Genomic DNA, 21,071 nt, shown 5'->3' with positions numbered 1-21,071 from the left:
ACTAAAGAAGCTGTACATCACGGGTATGTGGCGTAATTAGCTGCGGCAGGTCTTTAATTGTCATAGACAAGATGACAGAAGCTACTTATATCAGTTTTGTGCACAATTTATATATACCAAAGTCATTATGACCCTTGAGCTTGTTTAAAAAAAAATTAGATTTCATTAATGAATTCTTAATTTTTAGGCAGAAAGCATATCCTAAAGCAATTTTGACCAAAGTCTGTGATGGGTAAGTGAACTAAAGCTACCTAAAGAAAACTGAGAAATCCCATTAGGAGAGGAAGCACCACACTAATACAGAATAAGCTATGAAGGTACCTGTTTTTTGCTTCTCTGTGTGCAGGAGTTGTGATGGAAAAAGGGGGATTTCTGCTGGAAAAAAAAAAAAGTAGTTCAAAAAGTAACTGGAAGTGGGAAAATGTTAAAGCAACTCATTATTGTTACTGTCTGATAGTTGCCTAAAATTGTTATGTTTCCAGGTAAGGAATTTATGCAGATGGGCTTGACTCTTTGGAAGGATGCAGTAAAAGCAATGTGTGAACATTGGAGGATGTCTAGTAAAGATTCCTGAAGTTGGCTTTAAAGATTTTTAATCCTGCTTAAGTAGCTCATATGTACAACATGTATCTTTCTATTAAGAGACAGCCAGGATGCACACAAGAGACAAGGATAACACGAAAAAGATGAGCAATTTTCTTTGAACCTGAGAGACTGGGATGCAGAAAAGAAAGCAGTGTTGGCAAGGAGAATGGGATGATGCCCGGGAAAGGGAGGATCCAAACACCACTATCCTTTTTGGGCTACACACAGCTTCAATGGGAAACAAACTCTTGAAAAACAGATTCTACTATGAAAGAAAACAGAGGTGTGAGCAAAAGTGAACTAAAAAACTGTGAAAAACTACGGAGGAACCAGAAACCAAGGAGTTGTAACTCCAGCAGATTTCAGAGATAGGATCTTTTATTGAGATAAAATCTTCATTACCTAAGGGGAGAATCTGAAAGCAATGCCACACACAGGGTGAATGTCTTTTGATCTGTCTTTTAGACACTTTTACAAAGAAAACTTTGATAGGCTCTTGATGTCCCAGCCAGAGATGTTACCACAGTCTCTGAAATAATGAAAACAATTTTATAATCTATAGTTTACAGAGATAAAAGCCATACAATTTTTTACAGTAATATATTTGCACATATACTTACTTCTCAGATTATTCTTGTGCTTTTTAAATGTGATCCAGCAAGAAAACCAACAAAATAATTATTAGAATGCTGGTGCCTGCATAAATTCCTATTTACTTAGAAGTCAGCAGGCAACCTCCAAATTCAAATTTATGCATCTCTGAACACATGATGTGTGTTGAGGGATCAGAATCAAATTAAAGCTCTAAGTCACAGTATCAGAAATGGCTATACAAGCCAAGGCTGTTTATCCACCAAAGTTAGGAAAGATGTATGTTAATAATCCAAAACTGAAAGAAACACTGAAAAAAACAGATTTTGTTTTTTGGGAAAAAAAAATTTACATAATGCTATGTTATTTGCTGATGGAAATCTACTTATTCTATAATGCTGATGTTTATAAAGTGGTTTTATACTTCTACAGTTGTCTTTTTTATAGTCTTTAAATGAATAAAATAGTCTTTGCCACTACAGTACAGTAAAAGCTCCTTAAATCATTATAGCCCGCAGATAAATCTGATAGAAAAAGTGGTCATGCAATTTCTGTTTTACTTACAGTATAATTAAAGGAACTATTGTAGTTGTTACAGTAGTGCAACTTTTAAAATTCCATAGCTGAAGTGAGATCTTGGATAAATAATAGCTATCTAGTGCACTGACTGGAGACATTATTTACTTTTACAAGCTATTGTTTACCTTATAATTCACAAAAGAAGCAAAACCACAAACTAGCTTGCAAAGGACATCAGTAAAGACTCTAAATAAATAATATGGCCAGGTAAAGGTTCAGCAGGTACTTTTTTCATATAATACTATTAATGCATGTTTACAAATGCATATGCAAACCACTTAATTTTAAAAATATCATTTTTACACCAATCCATCTCTGTTTTTTAGTTTTAAATTGACTAGGTAACTTCTTCCTCAATGCACTTTGTATGTGTTCTTAACAACAAAAAGTAATTTTGTATGTACTTGTGTCAGAAAAATAATTTTAAAAATCTTCAGTTTGCTTTTTCTGAAATTGCTTTATCTCTGAAGCTCACAAAAACTTGATTGTTTGTCAAATAAGTGAACATGTCCTTAGCATGAAAGAAAACCCTACATGACTGCAGTGAAATGACTCATATTTTTAGACAGAAACCAAAGCGTGAAGGTTTTCACTGTCTGGCAATAACTTACAGAGCACTTGCAATTGACAGTTCATGATTCTAAGAGTTATCAAACTAGAATAAAGAAAAGGCTGCAGCATTTCCTGGTCCTGGGGAACTGATGCAAAAAAACCCAATTGATACAGCACTGATAGACCATTCTACTCTAAAAAGCTTAAAATTCCACCTGGTAAGTGAAAAAAAGTGAGATGTTTCATAGAAGATCTTTTACAGTATTCAACTGAATTTTCTTGAAAATTAAAATGGAAGCTGTTCTTTGGGTTGCAGAGAGGGGGAAAAAAAGTTGATAAAAAAAGAATCATCAATCTTTTTTCACTTTCCCTACAGAAATTTTTTCTTATATGAAAATTTAATGCTTCTTATTAAAATATTTGATTGTTGCATCTAATGAAAATAGAATATTTTCCATATTGTTCCCCTTTAAAACAAATGTAGCTATTAAAATTTATTAGACAAAATGTTTATTTGTTTTTTAGAAATTCTAGATGATGAGCACAACTACGTTTATTTTGAACAGTTAAATTAAACAATTAAAAAAGGGATTTCTGCCTCTGAGTTTCTGAATCAAAAACATATGAACACATCAACTTTGAAATATCATTTTCCATCTACCATTTCTACCAAGACTGTGGTCATCATTTCCTTCTGTGGACCATACCAGTAAACTTTCCTACTTAGAGTAAAGCAAATGGATTTTCTATTCACAATGTGTTCAAAAACAGATGTCATGAGAGAAATTGCACAGTCTTCTGCAGTTCTTTTCTTTGAACTTGACCAGAAAAGGTTGTAGTTCAAGGATTTATTTTCCAGGTCCTTGATAATTCACTGCAAATTTTTTTATCTTTTTCTTTTTAAAGAATGCCAAGGAGTCTTATGTGTCTAAAAATGAGTTTTAGTTTGATCCAGTTACTTATAAATCTCAATTAATTTTAATTCATTTTATGATTTTTCTCTGCATTTACTAATTAGGAGAAGTATAATAAACAAGATTATATTTGTGTATTTATAGCCTACCTTTCTTTTTCATGGCCATCAGCCTAGATAGGGTTGCAGTGGTACAATCAGTAAATTCAAAGCTAGGACTTCAGTTGTGCATTACAGAAGTTTCTGAATGGCATCTCTGACACTTGTATAGCACTAAGTACATCCAGCCACTTTGTTCCAGCTTGTGCAAATGCCAAGCTGTCTCTGTTGAAATTTTTCTTCCTCTTTTGTTACAGTTTTCTGAGAAAGATTTACCTTGTTGGGACAGAGGGACAACAAAAATATTGCAAAATACTGCACAAACGTAGTTCCTACTGAAACACATGGATCTCCAAATATGAGCATTTTTAAAGAACTATTTAATACCTTCTGAAGAAAAAACAAATCAGTTATCCCTATCTTATTTGAATATCCACCTGGATGTAGTATCATTGCCATTCTGAAAATGTAAATTTGTTTCATGCATCCCAACCCTCTGACTAAGCACTAAAACTATGCCATGCATTTTCTGGCTGAGCACATATCTGACACTTGGCACTCACCAGATCTCCTTATATATAATCTATTCACATGTCCATTTTACATCTCCTCAAAATCTCAGCACTATTTATGTTTTAAAAATATTCTTTGTAACTCCTCTGAGATAAAAACTGCTTCTGTGGTCAGGGAGAAACCCAGATAAAACTTTTCCTAAAGTTGAGTCAGTTGAGTTCCACAGGCAATGGCAATTGGCAATGTTTTCACATACTACCCTCTCCTGCATTCTGACCTAAAATTTCATCTCTACCATTAGAAGCTTTAAAAGTTACTCTCCAAAGTTAACCTATTATACACCCTCAAACATCATCGTATTACAGGGATGTCAATATGCAAGATTACTTACTAACAAGTAGCATTCCCTGATTGTTTGAGAAGGGGAAGCATGAAATGCAATTTTGATAGCGACAGCTATGAAGGAGAAAATTCAGCACTGCAAAAATGAATCTACATCATTCATTACCATATTACCTCTCTTGTAAAAGTCTTCTAAGGAAGGCTGTTCATGAATCCTGCTTCCAAGAGTGGAAGAGCTGTGGGTGAGAACATCGGAACACTATCCTATATGATGCTCCCAGCCTTCTGCAAGTTACAGAAGGTTTTTTGAACCACAGAAAATTCGTGTATCTAAAGTAATCCATGGCAAGATGTTCCACATAATATAGAATCAATCTGCTATATTATACTAGCTAAAGGTACTATACTTTTGTAATTTGCATTTGTATCTGGGAAAAAGTTCAGTTCTGCAGAACTGTATGCATGTACACAGATATTTATAAACTTAAAATAGCACACTGGACTGGGCTGATGTAGGCAGTCATACAAATGCTTCAGTTTAGATTAAGATCCCTTAAATTAGCCTTAGGAAATCTATGCCAGAAGCCATTATGAAAGAAAACACTTTTTAGTTCACCTCCGACCTTCATTCTTCCACATGCCATAAAGCCAAAAGCAGTAAATGAATGGCATAACTATTCAGTCAGCTATTGCCTAGGTGCCTGTTGGATTTTTTTTAACCTCAACAACTTCTGAAGAATTAGCAAGTGAGAATTGCCAGATATTTTGATAATGAAATATATAAAAGAAAAAAAAAATCCAGACTCTCTGAACTCTTCTTGCCTTTAACACTTGCATAAGATTTTTGTTAATTCCTCTTAGAAACACGATGTTCTATTGAATGTTGCTCATGCTGCTTGACCACAGGTTGAATACTGAAAACAGTTCATGCACAGCAGAGATAATGTTCTATGCTGCAAAATATAAACCTTTAGCACCCAACTGCTCCAAATAAAAGCAAATAGCAGACCCTTTGAATAAAACTGAATTTACCAATTGCTGGAGAAGCCAAAAGACATATGCTAGAAAGTACCTGAGAACCCATTCTTGGTTTTTAGACAGTACTACCTTTCTTATTAAGAGGTGGAGAGAAATGTTGGCAGAGAATATTCTACTAGCAGATGGCACTTAAGTTGGAATTAAATACTGCAACAGTATCCCATTTGGACACTATTCAAGAATGAATGCTTCCATGCAAGAATTTACTTAGTAAACCAGGACTTCTCAGGCTGGAAAAGAGATGGCTGAGTGGGAATGTGATAGAAGTTCATAGGCACGAATAGAAATTAATTGTCCAATGTCTTTTATACCAAAAAAAATTTTCTTTTAGGTGAGGTTACTAAATACAAAACAGGCACATCTGCATCTGGAAAGATGTAAATTCTGTCATGGCCCAATACTAGAAAAAGGATATATTTTTCAGAAAACAAAATCTCCTGAAGAGAATATATTGTAAATATGCTTAGAAATGCCCTATTGAGAAAACTGTGTTCTATGAAATTCAAGAAACCTATTTTATATTTGAGTTACTAACATCAAGCAGTACTTTTGTGTCATAGCTCTATTACTTTAGATTCGTTTAATTTTATTGCCTATTCTGATTGCTCAGATTAAATTAGGCTCAAATCAGAAGTGGTATGCATCTGATCTATGTATGATCTGGTACCATCACTCACCATTTTCAAAGCAAATGATCATGCTATATATATGGACCCTATTTACCATTTAAATGAAGACTTTTCATAATAATTTATCACATTGGTTCTTCAGCAATGTTAAACATTTTTTCCATTCTCATATTATATATTCTTTGAATTTCATTTGTGCTTTTTTGCATTGTCAATAGCTTTTCTTTATCTGAATTATTCTGTACTACTACCCTGAATAATCATGAATTGACTAAACTCTACAGCAACTTATATCTAAACATAAGAAGCCTGCAACTAATAATGGTATTCTTCTGTGGTATTTCAAAAGAAATGCAGGCACTTCCAGTCACCTTTAAAAAACACATGCTGAAGAAATTGTACTGCTGTAAATTCTTGTTTGCTATATATTTTAGATGTGAGTAGGTTTGAGTCCTGAATTTTGTTTGACTTTGCATTAATTTATTTTCTGTAAGTCACAAGTTAAACCCATTTGAAAAACTGGTAAATTAAACACTTCCATGACCAGTTGTTCTGTGATGTAGGTGATCTAAAACATTCACACTAAAACTGTAGTTTACTTCACTGGTGTTTTGCTCTCTGAATTTGCAAGTCAGTAAGATCAAGATTTTGCACAAGTACGGGAATGCAATCCTATTTCATGAGTAGCAATCAAACTCTGCCTTTTGCTAAGGAACAACAAAACAAGTTCTAAAAACTCTATCAGTTTAATTTTTGTGACAGAAAAAAATCTGTCCAGGTGTTGAACAAAATTGCATCTTTGGGCCATGAGACAAACATGTAAGAATCTCTTTCTCTGGAATTCCATTGGTGTGTTTCTAAAACCTCTCAGTTTTCTCTGAAGTTTACAAGGTGCAGATGGAAATGAAAATAAATTTATCCTAGAAATTTCAGAGCACAGAGAAGATTCATGAAATAATTTCTGAGAGATGAAAAAGGCATTAATTAAATAAATACTAAATAATGATTAACTAAAAGTATAAAAACTGTTAATTAAATTCTTGCTCAATATAGTCATAAGCAAACTTACATGGGAACACATTTCCTACCACACGTGCAAATGTTTAATTTAGTGTCCTTTGTTGTGACCTATGGCAGTGCTGAATCAGTTTAACATTATGAAAACTGATTTATCTAACCTTGCTAAACAGGTAAAAGTACTTGCCCCTGGATATTACGTAGCCTGTCCACAGGGCTTTCTGGAAACAGCAAATGCTTTATAAGTGTCAGCTCATGGCTAAATCAATGTTTATGCATTGATACCTTTGAATAGCAAACACTTGCTGCCTGCGAGCTAAACAATGTTTTTATCTGTTTGCCTATTTCTGGTCCTTCAACCACAGCACAGAGTGTTGCAAATCGCATTTAGTAACAATTATCTGCTGGAATTTCATGAAGAGGAAAGTAGCATGATTAATGAAAAGTGACACACAGATTACTTTGCTATGCCAGTCGCCTTGGTGAATGGGCTACTCTGCTGAACTGAAGCCTGACCTTTGTTACTTTTAACGAGGTCATCGTGAATGCTAAATGCTTGAAAGATTAGCCACTACACATGTTCCAGTATTACTTAATGATGCTGCCACTAATGAACTGCAGGTAGCTAGTTAAATATAATGATACAGTTTTCACCTTTGAAACAAAGGTTGAACAAACTCCTCCCCACAAAAAAACCCCAATGACGGTTTTCTGTCAAGGTGTTTAAAAAACAACCTTGGAACTCTTATTAGAGCATGTTTTCTTCACACATAGGTAATTAAGAGTCTTAATTTGAATAAACCAGAGTCCAGCTTTTAAGGAACTTTGTACCCAACTGACAACTGGATAATTGCTTAGTAACTGTAATGTTTACATCTCATTTTCATCCCTAAACAGCAGAGGGGCTCAATATCCTGTACTTTGCTGTAAAAATGTGCAGTATTCTTAAAAGCTTTAAAGTTTTCAATGTAACTAACTGAACAAGCATTAGACCACTTGTAGTAAAGTCATATAAATGTGAGGTAAGCCTCAAGGTAAATAGGTATAAAATAAAACCACTAGTAGGATTAAATATTTTTTCTGTTATAGTACTGACTCATATTAGTTACCCATTAGTGTAGGTAAACATGACTAAATGAAGTTGAGAATGGAAGCTTGAAATCAGATCTTGAAGTAACATTTGACTGAAAACACATCAACACTGATAAGAGGAAAAATAAAATACAAGAAGTTTCAAGTTTATGAATAATTACTTTCACACCCATAAATGCATCTTTGTTCTCTGTGGGAAATATATTTGATCATTTAATCAGACAGAGACACCATCACCTTTCTTATACTGACAAAGTAAATCTCCTGCCATGAATTTAAATTAAATATAAAATTGTGAAGACATAACACCAGAAATGGAAGAATGCAAAGTATGTGAATAGTCATTTCCAATAGAACATTGTTTGCCCTAAAGATGCATAAAAATGTATGGTTTGTCCAACCAGAATCCATCTAAATATATGCAGTAGGCTGCAGGTTCAGTGAAGTTCATCGCATGATGCAAAAAAAAGCAAGACAAAGTCAAGTCCTAACAGTATGTCTAATAAAACCCCATGCAATATACCACATACTTTATTTGTACTAGTCTATCATGATTCCTCTCTACTTTGCAAACAGAAACAACCCTGCCATTATCTGTAATGTCTCCATAATTTACCAGGATGGGAGTAAGGGTGGCACAGATTTCAAGCCAATAATGTAGCATTAATTAATGAGCATATGTGAGTCACATACCTGAGGCTATATCACTGGTCCCATCCCAGAGAGAGCTAAGGAATTTATTTCCATTAACCTCTACAACTACCTGAAAGAAGGATGTGGCTAGGTAGGGGTTGGTCTTTTGTCCAGGAAACTAGTGATAGAACAAGAGGAAATGGCCTCAAGTTGTGCCAGGGGTGGTTTAGGTTGGATGTTAGGAAAAATTTGTTAGCTGAAAGAGTTGTTAAGCATTGAAACATGATGCTGAGGGAAGTAGTGGAGCCACCATCCCTGGAAATGTTAAAAAAAACCAGTGGATGCGGCACTTCAATATGGTTTAGTGGGCATAGTGGTATAAGGCCAAAGATTGGACTTGATGATCTTGGAGGTCTTGAACAACTTTAACGATTCTGTGATTTTATTATTCAAGGATAAGAGATGGAGCATTTCAGAAGAAAAAAATTGTGCCATAAGGTTTGGCTTCTCTCTGCTTTCAGTAGCAGAGAAAAGAACTGGAAGGAGATATTATTGTTTGCAAGTAGGAAGATCACCTTGTAATTATCTTTCATACCAGAAAACAATGTAAGAATTTGAACAAGCTACATGCAGAGTTTTCTCTGCATCCATGCAGTATTTAGTGTTTTACGACAGATGTAGCAAGACAATATTATACCAAGCTAAAAAAAAAAGCTAGAGAGAAAATGCAGAATTACAAACATGGCAAGAGAATAATTTTTTTTCCATAAGGTCTCCAAAGTAGGATATTAAATAACAAGATTTACTTTTACTTTTATATGGAAATCTTTATATCTTTTCATAAGCACAAAATTTACTGTAAAATTTTTTCTAATTAACCTATGACGTCAAGTGGTTATATGGAACTTTTATTCAACAAAAGGATTAAAATATAAATGGTTGTTAAATATCTAAAGAAATTAATTAGCAAAGGTTGCACATCAAGACTATCTTTCTAGATTAGAAGTAGATCTACTCCATAAAATTTCATCTAGAGTTACTTGGCTTGCAGGAAAAAAAAGAGGCTGCAAATTTGGAATGATTTGCCCAAGCCTTGATGTTGGTGCAGGGTTTATAGAAGTAAGGAAACGTGAAGCTCTTGCACTTCCCATTTTAGAGCAGACAAAAACCCAGGTCTTAGAAGAATAGGCAGAGCTTGATTTTAAGCTCTCCTGCACCAGGACAGGAGAACCACTACACAGGGTTCTCACAATTTGTCTTTCTAGAGGCCTGCAGCAATTCATTCAAATTTCACAGAAAGTTTTGGTCTTTGAATTGTAATTCAAATGAAGAGAAACTGTTCTTGGGGCTCTCATCTCTTGAAGTCATATATGTGTCTAAAATCAAAATTACCAGGCTGTAGAGTTCAAGGGCTCTGGCTTTTGAACTTTAGTTTCTGAATGTACAGCTAAGTTATTGCTTTCTTTTCTAATAACTCAAGTCTGTATTTAATTGGAAATAAAACCACAATCCATGCTTTACTTCATACTTGCATGTCTTAGCATTTGTACCACACAAGAAAAATTATTGAATGTCTATTCTTTCCACTTAAAACCTACTAACCCCCCCCCAAAACCAACAATAATAGAAATATGGATGACCAGAGATCAAGGGAATACATTATTGTAGTTTGCTGTTACCTTCAGCTAATAACCATTACAAATTTTAAGTAAAAAAAAGATAAATGGGATATTTCATCCTAAGTATGCCTCTTGTAATATACATTAGTATTTTAAAGCATATTATAATAGTAACATCTTTGGAAGTTTAACATTACTGAGTGGTGCTGGAAGTCTATTTAGATACCTTTCTGTTTACTGAAACGTTGGAGAGGAAAAGATGATCTATAATAAAAACTAACTGCGTATAACAAACACTTATTCAACAATTACTCTTTTTGGGCAGTTGCCTGATACTTTTGTTTGAGAAAATTTTACATTGTTGATTATAAATCTGATATCTTACCTCTTAATACATTTTACAATTTGTGCATAACAGTTCCAAAGGAACTTGTAAATGACAGTAAATCATAAAATTCATTTTGCTTTGCATCAGTTCATTCATCCATGTTCCAACTAATCACCTCATTTCAAAATTCAATAAGCCTAAATACCTGGATTTATGATGCTTTGTCAAAATTAACAAGGGAATATCAACAATGTAGAATTAGAAGTCTATTTCAACTTAAAGACAAGCACCTAGTTGAAAACAATTAAAAAGACTCTGCAGCAATAATTATATCCACAGTGTATGCAAATAAAATAAATTAAAACTGATTTTATTTCTGCTTTGGGAGATTGCAGGAAACACTAAAAAGCTTTAATTTAGTCACTTAAAACAATGAAATTCTTTTGAAGTAAAACTTTCAAGAGAATGAATTGAGCGTGGAGTACTGAATATGTTAAATTGCACATAAAATGTGCATGTAGATGTATTTTTAAAAGTAGACTACTTCTATTTATTATTCCAGAACTACAGTAGATCAGAAGGCTTTTATTCTGATAGACAACATTTTACTTACAACTTAACTCCTGTAATAGGATATACTAGGGAACTGTGTATATATACTGTAATAGATATACTAGGGAACCCAACTATCCTATTACACCAAAATGGAAAAATAAAAAAGTGCAACAAACATCTAAAAAATATATTAACAGTAGCATTTAGAAAACACATTGTCTTTATTAAGACTCAATAGTCTAGAATCCATTGTTTATACATGATTTACCTGCCACATAAGTTTTAGCTTTTTTTTTTTTAACAATACTGTAGGCACTCTACAACTTACTGGAAGTTCTGCAAGTTTTGGAGACTTGAATTTATGTTGAGTATTAAAAAGGAGCTTTAGTTTTATTTGTGGAAGTAATTGTGACAAACCCAAGTATTTTCTTCAATAATTTGGCATCTGTTTTTCAGATTCTGTATTGCAATGATTACATTTAGGATGCCTATTCAGTAGGCAAAACTGCAAATTAAAGAAATCAAAGGAAAGAAATGTGCTTGTAGAAGTGCATAACTTGTAGGGAATAAGCAGAATTAAAAAGAATGAGCAGGTGATATAATTTATTTTGAAAGGATTTAAAAACTGTAAACTTTGTTAAAGTTAAACAAAAGGTCTGCAGTCCTCTGTATCTCCTTTGATTAAGTTCAGATACAAAACAACTACTGGTAAAAAGACACTATGCCATGCTGCATATTTTGTCTCCTATTCCTATAACTCTCAATCCACAAAAGGCTGGTTTTTATACAACACATGAATCACAAGATCTAGAACCATTTTGGTGATTCTTGGTAAATTATTTACTTTCTCTTTATAGGTATTTTGTCTTTCTTTATCTGATTAATTTGTCTGAATCTGAATGAGCAATATTCTTTAAATGAGTATGTATATAGACAAATATACACGTTACCAAAATACAATTAGTAGTTTAAAACCTTGCATACAGTTAAAATCACATTTTTTTTGTTTCCCTCACCGAATGTGGGCTTTTCTAACCAGCTATAAACAATGCCATTTTCCCCTAATACCTTCTCCCTTCTCCATCTAAGCAACTGTATCCTAACCTGGGTTTTTATTTCTGAATATGAAGAATGGAGACATCAAAGTACATTGGAGAATATCTGTGAAAATGTCTCAGTGCATAAGGTACTAGTGTTAATCATCACATTTTAGATTCTGATAAGATATGACATTTATATCAGGGTTTCTATCAGGTTCTAGCCTTGCTCTCCCAATGCAGACATCTGGGAAAACATCAGATATTGTACTTATGATGCATATTCAAATAATAAAAGTTTTCCCTGTGTGCATATTCAAATCCTCTTTCATTTATAATACTGATCATGGAGAAAAGGTCACTCAAAGTAATATAACATGAGTTTCTAGTGCAAGAAAAGATATGAAAACATTCAGGTTGTACATAAGCAGTGTATACATAAGCAGACATATGCATAAAATGGAGACACCTTTTGGTGTCTTTTAAAATCAAACCATATGTGCTATGTTTTGAAGGAAAAAAACACCCATGTTTTGATCTTCATGATCATTCTTAATGATAAAAAAGTAATATATGCTCCTTTGATGCAGTGGGGTGAAAACTGGTATTTAAGCAATGGATATAGTTAAATGACTGTTAAATAATTCTATATTATATTGAAAAGACAATATAATTCTTTGCATAATTTAATTAAAATCAAAGACAAATGTAGTCTCTAAAAGCATGCTCATGGACATTTTCAGAAGCACTGTACTCTGACCATGTCTTCAGGAATGTGTACAAATACTATTATAAAGATTAAATATTAAAAAAAATCAGAAGTCCTAAATTTCAAGTAGGTATGCCAGAAGTTCTGTCTCTTGCAATAACAGAATTATGCACTTTGTCTTTAAACCAAAGGATTGAGGCTGCAATCTGATCGAGGTGTGCTTCTTTCTGGTTGTGAAGCAATGCCATAAAAAACATAACTTAACTTGTAAATATCCTCTGGAGCAAAAATGTGTTTTTTCTTAAAAACAGTGAAAACTGTTATACAATCATCAAGAAATTGTAAAGATGGAAATACTTTTATTCTACATGAACCTCTCAGGGCATTCTCAATTTCTGAGCATAATGTTAAGATGTTTTATACTAGAAAATGCATGTAATTAAGAAAAGGCTAGCAGCATAAACAATGTGTGCACAGGAATGGCAGCATTTTCTTACTTTATTGTTCGAAGGCACTTGCTGTATCACACAGCTGGACTTGCTCTAGTATGGGGTACATCGTTGAGCCATTGATGGAGAGAAGCCAAGAAGGATTCAGTGCTGTGAAAAGGAGAAGTGGCTTGGAAACAGAAATGATAATCCTTGTGTTTTTCAAAAACTGTCCAGCAACTTCGTTCTCCTGTGATCTCCTGCTCAGTGGCTGATGACATGCTTTTAAATCCCGAGTGCTGCAGTTTCTCCTGACTGCACACATGCACACATTGTCACAGGTTCCTCCTTCAGAAAAAGAAGTGTTATCCCATTGTCCCTTTTACAACAGGAAATGTTGAAGTCAAGATGCTCAGTGGACCAGGGTGACATTTATGGGTCAAGATGCACATTCAAATGCAAGCTGATTTTCACAGCAGGGATGTGAGACACAATGACACCTATAAGCAAACCCCTAAGCACTGGTTCTGAACAAGCTTTTTTTTTCCTTTTTTTTTTTTTTTAAGTTTCCTACTGGCTACAGCATATCAGTTGGTTTCTGACGAGAAAATAACTTTTGGGGATTTCAGTAACATGAAAAGAGAAAAGAAGGTTTTGGATTTCTATCATCTGCTTGAAAAAAGTCCTGAAATGTTACTTGTATTATTTGCACTATTAGGACAAACTGCATGGAAGAGTCGGACACTGTGATCCAGCTTGTGAGTTCTCTGCCACTTGGTTGTTTTAAGTCTGTGTCTTGCTGCTTGGTCCCTTCCACAGGATGAATTTATCTGATCATTTCAGGTTTGTATAACAGACTACTGGTAACACCCTTAGTAAAAGCCTTGATCCTTACTTAACACAGGTTTTTTGAAATCAAGGGATCAGAAAACAGGGACAACTAGCTGCCTTGAGGAATTTTTGTTTTTTCAATTCAAAAGATTTCTATGGGAATTTTAGAATAAGAATGTAAGGGACCAAAAGATTAAAATCTTGGTAGTGAAGGAGAAAATATCTCTACTTTCACTTTTGATATATTGTTTTGTTGGGGTGTTTTCTCTATTAAAAAAGTGGTGAATTGAAGAAATATTAATTTATAATCATATAAAATAAGTTCTTTGCAGGTGGACCTGATTATTGTAACTGAAAATCAATTTAGGAATTCTTCTGTCTTTATCCTATCACAAATATAACTCGTGTTTAACTCATCTCACATTAGAACTAGTCTTTCTCAAACCAATTTTGGGATCAAAGGGTTCCATGAGCCTAGCTGAGGAATCTATATATCACTTTTCAGAAGTCCTGTTGGAAATGACTAACTTAATTTTCTCACTGGCTTTCCATAGACCCTGGACACTTTCAACAAGTTTTAGATGCTTAAAACTTTTCTAAAAATTTTAATTTTTAATCTATAGGTTATACTAACAAATAAAAAAAAGCCCTATGAATTTTACTTTTATATTAAATTACTAGCTTCCTTTTTACTTACTATACGTTATTTTTAAAATTCTCATGTATTTGGTTTATTTTTTGCTGATACAGAAGCAAAATTATGAAAACTTATTTTCTAATACTCTTTGGCTTTTGATAATGTTGTCAGTATCTTTTCTTATTTGATTTTCTAAAGTCACAATTTTTCTTCAAAAATATCAAAATCTATACAAATAATCATTCTGTGAGCATTTCACACTTTCTCATCAGTACATTAGAAATCATGTCTGGCTTTAAGTCCACTAATCCAGGAGCATTCAGGGAAATAAACCACATTTTTATGAGTAACTGAACGGTGAACATAGAAGCATACTTCTAAAAGACATGAATGCAATCCTTATTGTGTTCAGAAAAACTCATGAAGTAAAGAAAAAAATGACAAGCTTAATCAAATTTAAAAGCTCAAAACTCAGAGAAAATATGATTTATAACTTTGTTGCAAGGATATTACTCAATACTAGTTCCACTTGCTCTATTAAAGTATTTTTCCTCACAAAATAGAGATGCTAATTAATAAAAAACTCAAAAGAGGATTTGAGTGTGTGATATAATTATTTTCCCTTCAGAAAGCCTACAGAATGTGTCAACTCTCTTTTAAAAATTATTGCACCAGGAAATAAAGGATAATTATGTTGGCAACATGCTTCTTTTTTCTTTTAGGTCAAGCAAGATGTCATGTGGGAGGAATTACCAAGCAAATTCCATGATGAATTAGATGACGTAGTATGTAGGAATTCTAAAGAATCTTCCACATTGTAAGAAGTCCATCTCCGCTTCAATTAAATGTAAGTGGGAAAGAGGGGGAAAAAATTCTTTTTATACACACTTACTTCAGTAAGAATGCATCCAATGAGGCACTGGCAAGTTCACAGGCTTCATGGGAACACTTTTAGCAGAACAATGCTGGTCATTTGGAGCTGGCCTGCCAACATTTCTGCATAAGCTTATTGGTATTTGAGTCATTTCACCACTTGGCATCAACTAAGTTCAAAAGACTGTTTCTAACAGTAGACTTTATTGTACTGAGACTGCACAGAACAGTAAAACTAGTTTGTCCTCACACAGCAAAGGGCAGAGTGACTCAGAATATGCAAAGTGATTCTACTTGGTTGATTTTCATTTGTCTCCAAAACAAAAACTCTTAATCACTAAAATGTCATGACAAGTCAGACAAATGGTAGCAATTCCCTTGAAACTATATTTTAAGTTAAAACTCATCTGAGAAAGGCCCACTAACAGATGGGAAATGTTTACAGGATTTGGATTGTATTTTAACTACTAAAATAAGGGTGAAAAAAAGAAGAACTAAACATTCTGTAGAGAAAAACTGAATTTATTAAAATAGTGGGTTTAAATTAATGTAGGTGGTATGCTCACAAAATGCTGAAAACTACAACCTCATAGATACATATTATCTCTCTTCTGGTACACTGATATTGGATGGTCAACTTTCATAATTTTGTGAACACCAACATTTGTTTCATTAATTTTTTTTGTTTGTTTGCTTGGTTTTGTTTTTTTTGTTTGTTTGTTTGTCTTTTTTAAGATTGGATGTGTTTAATTATAAACTACTAACCCTTTTCATAGGGTTTAAATGTGAGCAGTTTTGTTTGGTACACTTTCTGACAAAGTAAATTATTTTCCAAACCTCTTGTTATGTTTTTTCGTTGTATTGTTTGCATCTGGTCTGGCAGGATGCTCTTTATTGGAATCATGTCTATGAGGGATAAGAATTTGAACAGGTTTTGTTTTTAGTAAATAAAATTATATATTGTTTTTTTCAGTGGTCTGAAAGCTCTCAGGAGCATGAAGCCTCTTCATAGCATCTTTACTTGTAGAGAGTGAAAGATTGGAGAGACTCAGGGAGAATCAAGCCTGCAAAGTAATACCACTACAGGATAGACTTCATTGAACTAGCTCATCTACCTGGTTTTGCTTTCTTCAAGACAAAATTCCACAAATAGGACCTGGAACAAATATCTAGATTCACAAGAGGATGCAGGTACACTGCTTTTATTGCCTAGCTTCCAAGACAGGTTCAAAAAGCTGAGTACTAAGGATGTACTAGAAAATTCAGCAGCCACTCTCTTGTGCAAAATAAGGAGGAGGTAAGGAGAAACCTGAGGCCCACGTGGGTATTTTGGAAATCAAGAGAGGCTTCAATACCTGATCTGGGGCTGGAGGGGCATGCTCATCATACAGATCAAGATTCAAATTTTCAGCAGATCTGCCAGAGAATGCAGCAGGATGGAGAGTGTGGGGAGGCAGCAGGAGGAGACGGGATGCATTCCCAAGGCAGGTGGCCAGGCTATCTCCTCACGCAACAGCACAGTCACAGCTGGAGACAGGTGGCCAGGTCACTCAGGCCAGAGCAGAGCATAAAGCCATGTCCATAACTGGTGTGAGAAATGAAAGTCTATGGCACCACTGGGGCAGGAACAAGGCTTGGGCAGAATGGCATCCTGTGCCCGTGAGTGGGTGGTGTTGGCAGGGCAGGAACAGTGAAGCTGGTTAGTGCCCACAGGGCTCTAACAAGAAGTTTGTTTTAAAAAGTGCAAAAAGAGGTTAGAGTGCCATGTGATACATATTTGTATCATAACATATTTGTTACAGCAGTGACCCAAGGGACAGGGTATCTTAATTCAGAACTTTCCTCTCCTAAGATTAGCTCAACAAGAACAAAAGCAATACCTTCTTCTCCTGGCAAAATAAGGGCTATGAGTGTGCTTCTAAGGCATCAGTGTCAAAAAGGAGGAATCAGCAGTTTTCCAGTTCCCCCTGCAAAGCTTTTTTGGTGGTTTTTCTTGCTTGTTTGGTTGGTTTTTCTTTGTTTGTTTTTTGTTTGTTTGGTTGGGTTTTTTGTGTGGGTTTGTTTCTTTTTTTTTTTTTGTTTTTAATATTCAGAGAGTTTTGAAACCAGACTCAGGTACCTAATAATTTTTGGCATTACCAGACATACAGAAGATGAAGGTAGAAACTTGCTAAGTTTAGGATCAGCAGTAGGGCTGAGACAGAAGCAAGCACTGAATCAAGCCCCAAACCTACAAGTAGAGAAGAATGGAAGTGAGAAAGAAATGGAACTAGCATTAGCACAAGAAGAATTTCAGAAGCAAGAAGTATAGGAAAAACCTGGGGTGACCACCAGGTTCCTATTCCTCATATTCCCCGTGATGGGTGCCCCTTTCAAATCCCATTAGAGCAAGAAATTAGAGCAATCCCAAGAAAGCAAATGGACATGTAGATGGCAAACTTCTTACTATCTCACACTGCTTTTTACTGTGCTGTGTGAAATGAAAATGCCTGGAAATAGAATAAACATATAGCTTTCTGATACGGATAGCAAGCATCGTACCGGGAATGAAATGGTTCACATGACAGTACACCAAGCAAAGGCAGTGGGTTACTTCAGAAAAAATAAAGTGTGCATCCTCATTAACTACAGAAAAAATATGAATAGTTACAGAAGTTACCACAATATTTAGTTTATATCCTATTCTGATTATCATTTTGGTTTTTGATTTATACACTACTAGTATGAAAAAAATATACATGTTTCATTTTCCTACCAGTTTTACATAAACATTTCCTTGTTACACTAGAAATCTGTATTACCAGACAGGGCCCTGTACAAACTACTAACTTTTCTTGCTGCACACTTTGGACAAAAGTGTGCCTATTTCCCAGCACAGCATCTTCCCTGTCAGAAAAGGAAAGACAAGACAACAGCTCTGGGATATATTTCTTTCTGAAAGATCTACCTTCCAAGAACTGCTAAGAAAGGACACAGGAGAGCTCACAAAGTTCCATCTATGCACAAAAAGTATTTGAACTCTCACAGAACTGTGGCTCCTTAATCTAAGGCTTATAGGGAATTTACAAAGGGCACATTCCCTTCAGGACATGCCTGTAATTCCCATTATCATCAATGGGGGTTATAAGCAAGTCGTAACAAAGAATAAACCCTTGTGTGTTAGCACTGCCCCTGTTTAACAGTGTCTAAATCAATATCAATGATTTGACAGTTATACTTTTAATATATTCTGACTCATTTGAAATTCACTTTGCACTTAACTAATGAAAGAGTACATTTTAATCCTCCTAACAAAAGTATCTAGAACAGCCACTGGAGGCCAAGCCAAAACTGACAAAGTCAACGGGAAACTTTCCCTCAAGAAAACTTTGAATCGGTCCATTAATAAATAATACACAGTTCATGTTCACTAAAAAGATTGCAATGCTATTCCGTTGCTTAACCTGGCAAAACAGAGCTGATGCTTTAAAAAGAAAGCTTCTATATACCTTGATCCAGACTTGAGTTAACACAGATGAAAATAGGCAGCACTCAGGAGTTTAAAAATGCAGTATAGATGTGGGAGAGAGAAGATATAAGGAAGGAGTTTAAAAATATTACTGTTTCTATCTGGTGCCCTGTGCACAACATGCTTCAGCAACCTCTAGTATGTTTCTAAAAACAGTATATTAAACATCAGTCTGAAACATAAAAAACCCAGACCTTGGCGTAAACAACCATCTATAAAGATACTTGTATAGGGTATATGGAATTTTATTACTGATATAAGTAATTTTCTAAACTGTCCTGGAAAAGATGAGACCTGGAGGAATGTGTTCACACATGAAATTAGAAAGTTATAACAGATTTACAATATAAAGGCTCTTCTGCTGTCTCAGGAAGAAATCACTGTCCTTCTGGATGTCAATAAATACAGCTATTACAGGCTGCACAGTAGCTAAGATATTCTTAATAGGATTCTTCCCCAAGGAAACATGAACACAGAATTCCCAGACAATTTCCTATCTGAGTTTAGTCACAGATGCAAAGATGATCTTACAACTTCAGTGTAGTTTGGGTCAGGTTTCCATTCAGCCTGCATAAAAATGTACACGAATTCTACAGATGTATTTCTAACTAGAGCCCTGAACATCATCTGAAGAACAACCAGGATCTCTGAAGTTTCAGCAGTAATCAGACTTCTGTTCAAGCATTTATATATTTCCTGTTGTTATTTAATGTTTCATGCCATTTTTTTAAAAAAGAAATTACAACACTAAAGTTCAGAGGCTGGTAAAAGGAAGTTAATACTATTCTTTAAAAAAACAAAAAAACCCCTGTCTTCAAAATGCAGGTTATGATTAAATTCAGTTTAAGTAACTGTTTCATTTCCTTAAAATTATTTTATTCTGAATATTTTTTTTTCATGGAGAACATTATCTACATGTGTTAGGAGATCACTGTCTATAATTTATGTAAAACATAAATAGTAGTCTATAATAGCTCTACTTAAATAAATATGTATTATTTATAGTGTCACAGGTGAAGTACTAAAAGAAACTATACAGTCTGTCATGAATCTTATTGCAAAAATAACTTGTCCATGCTAAACATGTGAAGTATTGCTTTTTTCTTCTTCCTAGGGTATTTGGATATTTTTATTAAAATGGTAATAAAATATACAAAACATTAATAAAATAAATGTAATAAAATAAATGTAATAAAATAAACACAACATTAGTACTTTTTATTCGCTCTATGGCAACTGTGGTTGTTCTTTTACTTAAGCTCTTTGCTCTTCTTACATTATATACAATGGAGCAAATCCTGATCTCATATATGTTACTTTCTAAACTGCTGGAACTTCATGAACGTCATAGAAACAACCCCTGATCTACACCAGATGACACACAGACAAATGAGGTGCAGCTTTTCTGTACTGGTCTCTCTGTTTTTTCTATCTCTAAGTCTGTGCTGAAAGCTGAAGTAGCACATGCAGTATTTAATGCTCTAAAATGAATTCCAATCAATATATTAGCCCTGTATTTCTGCTGAAAACCATACTAGTGCTTTAACAAAGCAAGGCAGTTTCTCTAACATTCCTGGTACTTCATAGAAAGAAAATGTATCCTGTTTAATTTATCTCTAATTACACAAATTCTTTATATGTTCAACACTTGTCATTGCTTGTGATAAGAAAACCAGGATCAATCAATTCAAAACGGGACGAGAGTACATGCTTCTTAAATTCCATTATAGATCTCTTTCCTGTTCAGAGGGATTAATGTATCAGTATCACTTTGTAGAGTGGGGCACTAATAAGCTTGAAGTATCAGGAAAGCAAACATGGCAACAAATTGGCTACTTTCTTCAGTTGCTGCCACCACTCAGAAACTGAAAGATAAAACTTAGGAACATGCCCCTCAAATATTTCTGCATGCTTACTAAAAATGCTTGCTCATTAGTTAGAAGAGTACATGCTTCACTCATGA

The 21,071-nt window shown here is 34.3% G+C and overlaps 1 protein-coding gene across 32 annotated transcripts in view; it reads right to left on the bottom strand.

The window, feature by feature from the left end:
- Positions 1-21,071, bottom strand: part of TENM3 (teneurin transmembrane protein 3) — a 1,310,258-nt gene that overhangs the window by 623,034 nt on the left and 666,153 nt on the right. The window contains exon 1 of one of the 32 annotated variants that reach the window (XM_069013812.1): positions 322-337. The exons of the other annotated variants lie outside the window; for them this stretch is intronic. The gene's annotated coding sequence lies outside the window, so the exon portion shown is untranslated. Of the gene's footprint in view, positions 1-321; positions 338-21,071 lie in introns of those variants that run through there. 32 annotated transcript variants of the gene reach the window in all.

The sequence above is a fragment of the Aphelocoma coerulescens genome, chromosome 4, assembly GCF_041296385.1.
Source record: "Aphelocoma coerulescens isolate FSJ_1873_10779 chromosome 4, UR_Acoe_1.0, whole genome shotgun sequence".
NCBI classification, from domain to species: Eukaryota; Metazoa; Chordata; class Aves; order Passeriformes; family Corvidae; genus Aphelocoma; species Aphelocoma coerulescens.
The sequence above is the reverse complement of the archived record's forward strand: the minus strand, read 5'-3'. Positions and strand labels throughout refer to the sequence as shown.